The 11,497-nt window shown below is 30.8% G+C and overlaps 1 pseudogene; it reads right to left on the reverse strand.

Moving 5' to 3' along the window:
* Nucleotides 1–3,344: 3,344 nt before the first annotated feature.
* LOC127086353 (uncharacterized) lies at nucleotides 3,345–5,318 on the reverse strand (annotated as a pseudogene).
* Between the last annotated feature and the right edge of the window lie 6,179 nt (nucleotides 5,319–11,497).

Below are 11,497 nucleotides of genomic sequence, written 5' to 3' on the forward strand. Positions count from 1 at the left end.
GTCATAGTACACCATAGTAGCTTTGTGTATCGGACAATGTAGTTCGAGAAGTAGGTTACGTAACCAACATGACTCAGAGACGACATTGGCAACTCCACGATATTCAGCTTCAGCACTAGATCGAGACAATGTGGGTTGACGTTTGGACGACCATGATAGTAAGTTGTCTCCAAGAAAAACACAATATCCTAAGGTAGAGCGTCTAGTGTGGAGCCATCCTCCCCAATCAGCATCTGTGTAAGAGACCAACGATGTAGTGGATGATGGATAGAGATGTAAACCATAGTGACTGGTTCCCTAAATGTAACGCAAAATGCGTCGAAGAGAGTGCATGTGATCGTCCATAGGGTCATGCATAAACAGACATATCTGTTGTACTGCATATGTGATGTCGGGTCTCGTGAAAGTGAGGTATTGGAGAGCACCGGCAAGGCTACGGTATAATGATGAGTCTTCATAGGGAGTGCTAGTCTTGGCGCTAAGCTTCAGTTTAGTGTCAACCGGAGTGAGACATGATTTTCATGATGACATGCCTGCTCGCTCAAGAATTTCATCTGCATACTTTTTCTGAGATAAGAACAAACCACCATCATGTCGAGTAACTGCAATACCCAAAAAATAATTTAGTGGTCCCAAGTCTTTCATAGCAAATTTAGAGTTGAGTCGTGATATTATAGACTGGCGAAGATTATCAGAAGACGCGGTGAGAATGTAGTCGTTCACATAAAGAAGAAGATAGGCCATGTGTGTATCTTTCCGGTAGATGAAAAGAGATTTGTCTGACTTGCTTTGAGAGAATCCGATAGAATATACATAATCTACAAATTGTTTGTACCACGCTCTTGGAGCTTGCTTGAGCCCATACAAAGATTTTCGTAGACGGCAGACATGATGAGGAAGATTTGGATCCTTAAAGCCCAAAGGTTGATGCATATACACTGTTTCTTTGAGTTCACCGTGTAAAAAAGCATTCTTGACGTCTAACTGATGAATTTTCTATGCTTTCGATAAGGAAATACTGAGTACTGTTCGGATGGTGGCTGGTTTGACAACCGGACTAAAAGTCTCTCCACAATCTATGCCAACCTGTTGACTTGCACTGTTACCTACAAGTCGGGCTTTATGCCTTTCAAAAGAACCATCAGATTTTTCTTTATGCCTAAAAATCCACATAGAACGAATAACATTTGCATCAGGTGGATGGGGCACTAAATCCCACGTCTTATTTTGAATTAGAGCATTGTATTCATCATCCATAGCCATTTTCCAATTCGGGTCTTTTAGTGCTAACACAGGGTTACGAGGGAGAGGAGATTTTGTGATTTCGGTGTGGAGATTGATGTGTTTTTGGTTGGGTTTAAAACTTACATGTTGGCTCCTCGTAACTGGTTTGTTTTCATAGCTAACGTTAGATTGGTAAATAGCAAGAAGTGGTATATTTGGTGGAGTAGATGTGGAAGACAAAGTTTGGGCCGGTTGAGGAGGAGTTAGGGTCAGTCCTAGTTGAGCAAGTGGTGGAGAGTTTTGTTGAGTGATGTTTGGTGTTATTGGACCTGGTATAGGTTGTGTGATAAAGTGGTTTGTGTAATATGACACTTCATCATCAAGAAATTGATAATTGGTTGGTTTGAGAGTGTGTATCTTTGAAAAAGGAAATTCTGATTCATCAAGTATGACATGGCGACAAACAATGATTTTATTTAGGGATAAGTCATAGCATTTGTACCCACGATGATTTGAAGGATATCCTAAGAAGACACATGGGGTGGAACGAGATTGGAGTTTATTTATAGTGGTTGATGGAAAAAGAGGGTAACATAAACAACCGAAAACTCGTAGATGAGTGTAGGATGGATCTTTTTGAAAAAGAATTTTAAGAGGTGATTGATATTTCAACTTTTTATTTGGTAAAATATTCAGTAGATATGTTGCCATTTGTAGGGCATGGTGCCAAAAATTTGGCGGTAAAGAAGCATGAATTAGTAAAGTCCGAATTATATTATTAATAGAACGGATTTTTTGTTCAGCTTTGCCATTTTGAGAAGAAGTATGAGGACACGAGAAACGAAATGAAATTCCATTTGCTTCACAGAGTTTTTGAAAGGGACCATTGACATATTCTCTACCATTATCACATTGAATATTTTTAACTTCCCGGTGAAATTGAATTTTAATATATGCTCTTAAATTTTCAAAAGTTGGAAAGACTTGCGATTTGTGTGAAATTGGGAAAGTCCACAAGAAATTCGAATAATCATCCAAATAGAGCACATAATATTTATGACTGGAAGTACTCAATACGAGAGATGTCCATACATCACTATGTAATATATCAAATGGCATAAAAGTAGAGTTATGTGAATCAAAAAATGGCATTTTAACATGTTTACCAAGAGGACAAGAATGACAAAAAGTTGAATTTATGTTTGAATTAGGAATACAATCAATCATTTTATTTTTCCTAAGAGAATCTAAAATAGATGCTCCCGGGTGACCCAAACGGTCGTGCCAAATAGAAGTGGATAAAGCTGCAAACTCAGAAGGAAAAATAGTCTTATTTTTGGTGATGTTGGTGATAGGATATAGCTGGCCTTGACTCTCACATCTCATAAGAACCATCCCCGTCTGAAAATCCTTCACAGAAAAGCCAAACGGATCAAATTCAACAGAAACATGGCTATCGGTAGTGAATTTACGAACGAAAATTAAAATTTTAATTAATTTCGGTGCATGAAGGACATTTGATAAGGCTAGTGGAGGATGAGGGGGAGGTAAGTTAGCATTTCCAAAACCATGAATCGGAACAGAATGGCCATTTCCTACGATAATACTATTATTTTTGCTCAAATTAAAATAAGATGAGAGATTACCATTCGTAGTTGTCATGTGCGATGTTGCTCTAGTGTCCATATACCAGGATGGGTCAGACTGAGTAAGATGTAGAGTGTGAAGAGTCGCTTCAATATCTGTCGGGCTTGGTCCAGTGGCAGTAAAGGCAGCAGGTTGGGGTTTTGGTCCAAGAATACCAGATTGTTGTTGTTTTGGGCCAGCATTGGGTTTAGCCCAATAAGATGGGTAAGGGCATGGAGGAGGAGCCCAAGGGTATTGTTGTTGCCAAGGAAATTCTTGCTGCCATCATTGAGGATACTGACCACGTCCACCACCTGAGCCACCGCCGCTGTTGTTACCGCGACCACCTCTACCGGAGTTCTTCCCCTTGTTACCGCGGTTACCGTTTCTACCCCGATTGTTGTTGTTTCCGCCATTGTTGTTGTTGTTGTTGAGAGGGTATCGCACGGGATTGGCAGGAGGGGCAGAGGGAGATGCATTTGCATCTTCTGATTTCATGAGTAAGGCTGTCGGAGATGATTAGTTTTCGAATTCGCATGCAACACGTTGAATCATGGTGGATTCTTCTAATTCCAACCGGGATTTTGCCGTTTCAAACATCGGCAAGGGATCGTGTTGCTGGATGTATGTAACGAATCCAGCATACGAATCTGTCAGTCCAGAAATCATCTTCAACACAAGACGAGTGTTGTTGACGGGAGAATCAACATTTGCAAGTTGATCTGTGAAGAGTTTCAGGAGATTGCAATATTCTTTTGTTGACGAGAAATCTTCCAAGTGCGTGTTGGCGAATTGATGTTCGAGGTGGACTGCTCTCAAATGCTTGTTATCTTTAAACATGGCAGCAATTCTGTTCCAACAACTTTTAGCAGTATCATTGATAACCATGGAAATATTATTTGTAGAAGAAACCCAAAATGTTGATTATGCTTAATATATGCTTATTTAATATTTCCACTCAAACTATCCCTCACTTGTTACCCATTGAATATTAAGATGTAAATGTTATTAGTAAGTAATTTAAGGTTAAAGTATATTTAAATAATTTAATATTATTTTATTTACTTTTTTATTTGATAGATAAGACAGATCATATTTCAAATACACATTTATGTGTGCAAGATTTGGTAGGAAAAACAAATTTTGATGAAACAAGGATAATAATTGAATATAGTTTAAATCATCTTGCAGTAGAATCAACTCCTCATTTGTTAGTAGAGTATTTGGGTAGAGTTGTTAGAATATTTCAAGACTTTTTCATAATGTTCCATAGTTGGAAGGAAATTCCAAAGGATAGAAAAACAAAGTTATATAATATAAATATAAATATATCATTAATAAACAACTACATATTTTTTTTAAATTTATTACATGGTGAAAATTATTTGCTTTGTCATCTGATTTTTTGTGATATCACATATTCTCATAAATGCTCAATCAGTTAGGACCAATAGATTGTAACCAGTGGACGTCTGACTCAGAAGAGATAAATTATTATTATTAAACGAGAAAGACCATTATTAATGGGGACATTTTAATAACATTGACCATTATTAATGGGTACATTTTGATAACATTAATAATTAGTGTAGTAGTAAGATGATATTTTTCCTTTCTAATTTTTCTAACCAAATATTATTACATTATATATATTTGTTTGATGGTAAAAGTGGGTAAGAATAAGAATGGAAAAAGAAGAGTAAATAGGTAGAAAGAAGAAAGAAAGAAAAGAAGAAAAACCAGGAAAACAGAAAGGAAGAGGAGAAAGAAAGAAGAAAAATATGAATCATTCATTTATAATCTTTTAGCTATGTTCCTTAGTCGTGAAGAAACCTAAAATTTGGTGATAGAGAAGAAAAATATTGAATTATTTTACATATAATATACCACAATTTAATGTGAATATGACGAATACAAATAATATTGAGCCTAATCATGTAATTTCAATTATTACCCATATATATAAAGTATGAATCATCATTTATTGTCTTTTAACTTTGTTGGTAAGTGGTAGAGAAACCTAAATTTTGGTGATGGAGAAGAAAAATATTGAATTATTTTACATATAATATACCATAATTCAATGTGAATATAACTGACAGAACATGACAGAATGTTGACAGCATACAGTCTATATTTGGAACTGAGAATATCCTGGGTTACGGTGGCATACATCCACTGCAAAACGACCGTGTCAAGACGTTTCCAGAGACTGGGGTCATTTTTCTCTGTTGCTTCTGCTGTTTGTTTTTCTTTTTCATCGGTGGGAGGGATGATATGATCAAGCACGTTATGAACACAAACTTGAACTTGAAGCAGCGTAGACCATGAGAGATAGAGGCTTGAATCATTGTCCAACGTGATTGGAATGATGGATTTCACGTTGATGATTCCAAATATAGAGTGTATGCTGTCAACATTCTGTCATGTTCTGTCAACTAATAACATCATCCTACCTACTTTACCATGTATATAAATGTACAACTAAAGAACAATCAGATGCATCTACTTAAATAGTATGGTAGATTCAACAACTACAAAAACTATACTAATAGGTATCGATGAAGATTAGGGTTTGCTTTTACGATGATTTCTCAAAAATATTTCAATATTTATTACCGAGAATCTCTCAAAATCAAAGTTTTCAATTTTGTTTGCTCTAACTCAAAATCAATTAAACTCATAAAAACCCTACCGATTTATCACCTAAAATATCTCTCAAACTGTTTTTTTTTTCGAATAGTAGAAAACGTGGCATAGTCTTACTTCTTTAGAAATAATAGTTAATATTTGATTAAGATTTTTTATCTATTTTTGTCTTGTTTTTAAATTTATATTAAAATAGAAAATGAATAATTTGACAACTCAAGCTATAAAAAAAACTAAAATATAACTCAATTACACCTTTGTTTTATAAGAAATAAATCACATATTGTAATTTTAAATTAAATCATTTTGTTTTAAATTTTATAGTAAATTTATTTAATTTTAAAAAAAAATACCTTGATTTAGAGACTTGGATAGGCCACTAAATACATGTATTTTCCATCAATAATATGATTCTCTTCATATAATATATAAATGATTATTTATGTGTATAACCCATGATTTTAACTCATTTTGTATAAATTAGTAGTTCAAAAATTGAGTTTAATAAGATTCAAATAGTCAACATATTAAAACCTAATCAACATAAATTTTAAAAATAGTTAATTATTATAAATATAAAAAATAAACATTTAAAATCTTCCTATAATTTCATATTTAAAAAAAATCAATTTTAATTTTTAAAAGTAAATAAAAGGTAATACTAACTTGTGTCATAGAGACACAAACTATGAAACTCATTTATAAAAAAAATATATTGAAAAAAATAATGAAAGATTAATGTTATATATTTATTAAACACAATGCGCAATTTTTAAGAAAAAATATTTATTTAGTTTTTTAATTTATAACTCTATATCACAAGTTAGCATTACCCATTATGAAAATATTCTTTCGAGTTTCCTACTTTGGCATTATTTTTATTAAAGGAGTTTTGTTTGTATAAATCAACTAGTTCGTTGATCACATTAACCTCTTTTGAATATAACAAAAATTATATCAGTTATTTTCTATTTATATTATGTAGGGGGTGTTCAAAATCAAACCAGGCCAATAGAAAACCGTAAACCAAACCAAATCAAATCGAAACCGCAAAAAAACGCATTTGGTTCGGATTCGTTTGGGTCATTTTTTAACAAAACTGCATGGTTTGGTTTGGTTTGGTTTGCAGTTTGTATTTTGCAAACCGAACTAAACCAAACCAAACGGCATTATGTTACAACTCAAACTTCACTTATCCCACATCCAACCCAAACCTCAAACCTAGTATGCCTTAACCTTATAATTACAAACGATTTTCTCTTACTCACACTTATGGTTTCAATTTCAACCTTCTTAAATCTCTCATAATAGTATCATGCATTATTCTTATCTTCTTTTCCACGTAGGTCTCGCATATTCTACTCTAATAAGTCATCTTTTGTGTTCTTTCTTTTTCATCTTTTATGTTACTATTTTCTCTTCCAACTACGTTTTTATCGCACCTTTCTTCTCAATCTCGCATTTCTTATGTTCTTTTTTTCATCTTCTCTAATCTCTCATATCATATGTTTTTTATGTTTTATTATAATGTCTTTGATATTATTCGATGCTACTATTTATATATGTTTTTTATGTTTTATTATAATGTCTTTGATATTATTCTATGCTACTATTTATATATGTTTTTTATTTCATTGTTGTCTAATATGATTTTTTGTATATTGAATGAAGCGTTTTTGTCTAAATATGATGAGTTTTGATGTTATTTAATAATGTATGAACGACTAAACACAAAGTTATGTTGCTCTCTATAGGTATATGTATGGCTCAATAAAAATATTATAAAAAATCGAACCAACCGAACCAACCCAAACCGCATTGGTTTGATTTGTTTTGATTTTATTTCTAAAAGTCAACCGAACTAAACCGAACCGCACCGCGAACACTATTATTATGGATTTACCATTATATAGTTTATCTTTGCTTACTTAATAAAAAATTATAGGAAATATAGTAAGTAATTAATCATTTTAATTCTTCCTATCAACTATAAATGTTATGTTTATTAGGATTTAATTTTTGAATTGAATTTAATATATATATATATATATATATATATATATATATAATTATATAATATATATATATATATATTATTATATATATATATATATATAATCAGTCAGATTTATTTATGATCATATTAAAAATTTAATCAGATTTTTAACCTTCAATTTTTATTAATATATCGGTTTTATTTGATTATTTATATAAAAAATATTTCTAAAAATAATTAGATTAAATAATCAATGAAAATTGTTTGATTAACGAAATAAAGGGTTAAGATTTAAAATAAGTCTTTAAACTTACTTTTGTATATTGTGGTGTAATTGTAAGGGTGAGTATTCTTGGAATAAAGGTATAGAGAGAGTAAGAGTTTGATTTAATTGTTTGGAAGTTATTAGAATTTTAATTAATTATTAGAATAAATAATATTTTATTTAAATTAATTAAATAAATAGTAAAATGATAGAATTGAGCTTTTGTGAGAATTTGGATAAATAAAGGGGAGCAAAGAGTTATGGAGTTGGGACAATTGTGAGAATTAAGAAAATGAAGTGTTAATCAGGTAATTTGAAACAATTGTATATAAAATCCTAAGAGTGTGTTTGGATGAAGTATTTTAATAGGGGAAAGTAATTTTTTGAGAGAATTTAATATGACTTGACCAAAATCTATTTTTTGGATAAAAAAATATGGAAAGTTGTTAAAATGATGTAAATTTATGAAGTATTTCATTCCAGTTAAATTTAAGGAATTTCAAATGACAATAATAAGTAAAGAATTTGAAATTGCTCTCTCCCTCTATATAATGTAAAATTTAAATTATTTATTATTAATATTTCAAATTTTGCTAGATAGTCCTCATACATTATGAAAAATTCAGATTCATTCTTAAAATGTTTTAAAAATTGCAAATAAGTCCTTGATAATTTTCAAATTGGTTCCTTCAAATTTTTAAAAATTGCATATTAGTCCCTATTTTTTATATTTTAAATCTATCTCAAAAGTTTTAAAGTTTATGAAAATTACTCCCAAAAATTATAAAAATGAATCATTTTAATATTTTATCCAAACAAAAAAAATTAAAAATGAATGGATTTCAATTGAATAATTTGAATTGTTTAGAATTTTAAATTCTCTAAAAAAATTAATTACCTCGCCCAAACACACTCTAAGAGTGTGTTGGATGAAGCATTTTAATGAAGCAAAGTATTTTTTAAGGGGATTTAAAATGACTTGACAAAAAAAATGTTTTATAAAATAATTTAGAGTGTTTGGATGAAGCATTTTAACGAGGAAAATAATTTTTTTAAAGAATTTGAAATGACCCAAAATCTACTGTTTGGATAAAAAAATATAAAGAATTATTAAAATGAAGTAAATTTATGAAATATTTTATTCAAGTTAAATTTAAGGAATTTCAAATGACACTAAAAATTAAAGAATTTGAAATTGCTTCTTCACTCTATATAATGCAAATGTTAAATTATTTATTATCTATTTTTCAAATTTTGTAAGACGATCCTCATATTTTATGAAAATTTCAAATTCATCTTTAAAATTTTCAAAAACTGCAAATAAGTCCCTAATCATTTTTAAATTTTACAAATTAGTCCCTCGAAATTTTCAAACTTTGTAATTTGGTCCCTATTTTATATATTTTTAATTTGGTCCAAATTTTTTAAAATTTATAAAAATGACCCCAAAAATTTAACAATGAATCATTTTAATACTTTATCAAAATAAAATAATTTAAAAACAAATGAATTTCATTTGAATCATTTAAATTGCTTAGAATTTTGAATTTCATAAATTCACCTAAATTTAGAATTTTGAATCATTCAATGGAATATATTTCGTTTTTTCTTAACTATATCTCAATGGAATATATTTCGTTTTTTCTTAACTGTATCTCTTTATGCTGCAATCCACCTAAGTTTAGAATGATACTTTTCATCATGGCCTTAAATTCAAAAACTAACACTTTATCAATCAAAATCATAAAATGCGAATATCAAATGTATGCCATGATCGAGCAATGACTCTCAAGTAAGTCAATCATTCCTTAATATTGATTTTCTCTTTTAATTTTTTTACACGTCTTCTACTAATATCATAGAAATTTTTTTTAGCTCTTACCCTTTATATTACTTTTTCTTTAATATTTAAAATCTATATTTTTAATTTAACTATAACAAACATTAGAACGGTTAAAAAAACGTGAACCAAACCGAACTGTCAAATCGAACCAATTTAAAGTTAAAATAACTGAATCGATATGTTTAGTTAATGAACTGAAGCGATTGAAGCGATATTTTACTAATCATTCTAAAACCAAATCGAATTGGAGTTAGCCAAACATAAACCAAAATCAAACCATTATTTATGCTCTTGTAGCTAGATTTTCTTTTGAAAATAGCTAGATTTTCTGTAAGAGGGTTATTGCTAAGTATCTTTAAACCTTTTTTGATAAGGAGGATCTACATAGATTGCACAACCCACATCAAGAATGTTTTTTGAAACACTGGTGTGCTCTTAAGGATTAACTTTAGCATTGATTTGATTTATTTTCAATGTTTGGAACAATAGTAAATACAATATCAATTCTCCACTTCTCTATTTAATAAATTCTATCGAAAAGAAATGAGAGTAACTAATAACAATGAGCTAAGTTTAAAAACATCCAAAAAGAATTATGATTGTTCAAGAAAACGGTCGAACCAAACAGTCAAACAAATGATGTAAAAATAACTGAACTGTTAAATTTGGTCGGGGAACTTAACCATATTGCACAAATAATTTTAATGTTAAATCAAATGACAAATGAATCCAACCGAAACTTAAACTAAACCAAATCCAAAATACAAATGAAAAATACAAAAAGTAAATTTTAAATTTTTATTAAAAAAGTATAACAAATTGTTCAGTTTATGAACAATATCTTCTAACTGTTTCTTACGGTTTGAAATTCCAAATCGGTATATCAAACCAATAACTTTGATTCGGTTTGATTCTAAATAAATTGAAATGGTTTGGTTCGATTTGCATAACCATTTAGTGTGGTTTGATTTGATTTGGTTCGATTTTCTAACCGAACAGAATGGCGCCCGAAGATAGGGAGAAACCATCATTTATTACACCTTGGGGAACATTCTACTACAGAGTGATGTCTTTCGGTTTGAAGAATGTTGGTACAACCTATCAACGAGCCATGATAACACTCTTTCATGACATGATGCACAAGGAAATTGAGATTTATGTGGATGACATGATTGCTAAGTCCAAGACTGAAGAAGAGCATGTTGAGTATTTATTAAAATTGTTTCAACGTCTGAGGAAGTACAAACTCCATATAAATCCCAACAAACGTACTTTCGGTGTCCGTTCAGGAAAGCTCCTAGGCTTCATCGTCAGTCAACAAGGTATTGAGGTGGATCCTGATAAAGTCAGAGTCATTCAAGAAATGTCCGCACCTAAAATAGAGAAACAAGTCAGAGGATTCCTCAGACGTTTGAATTACATCTCCTGATTTATATCTCACATGACTACTACTTGTGGGCCAATTTTCAAGCTTCTTCACAAAGATCAAGGTTGTGTGTGGACTGAAGATTGCCATAAAGCTTTTGATAGTATCAAGGAGTACCTGTTGGAGCCTCTTATTATGATTCCTCTAGTGGAAGAAAGACCTTTGATTATCTATTTGACCATATTAGAAGATTCCATGGGTTGTGTGCTCGGTCAACAAGATGAAACTGGAAGAAAGGAGCATGCCATTTACTATTTATGTAAGAAATTCACAGATTGTGAGTCTCGATACTCTATACTGGAAAAGACTTGTTGTGCTTTAGCTTGGGCTGCCTGTCGTCTCCGTCAACATATGCTCAATCATACTACTTGGTTGATCTCCAAAATGGATTCAATCAAGTACATCTTTGAAAAGCTTTATTTAACTGGAAGAATTGCTCGTTGGCATATGTTGTTGTCAGAATACGAT

The sequence above is a fragment of the Lathyrus oleraceus genome, chromosome 1 (genome assembly GCF_024323335.1).
Source record: "Lathyrus oleraceus cultivar Zhongwan6 chromosome 1, CAAS_Psat_ZW6_1.0, whole genome shotgun sequence".
In the NCBI taxonomy this organism is placed as follows: Eukaryota; Viridiplantae; Streptophyta; class Magnoliopsida; order Fabales; family Fabaceae; genus Lathyrus; species Lathyrus oleraceus.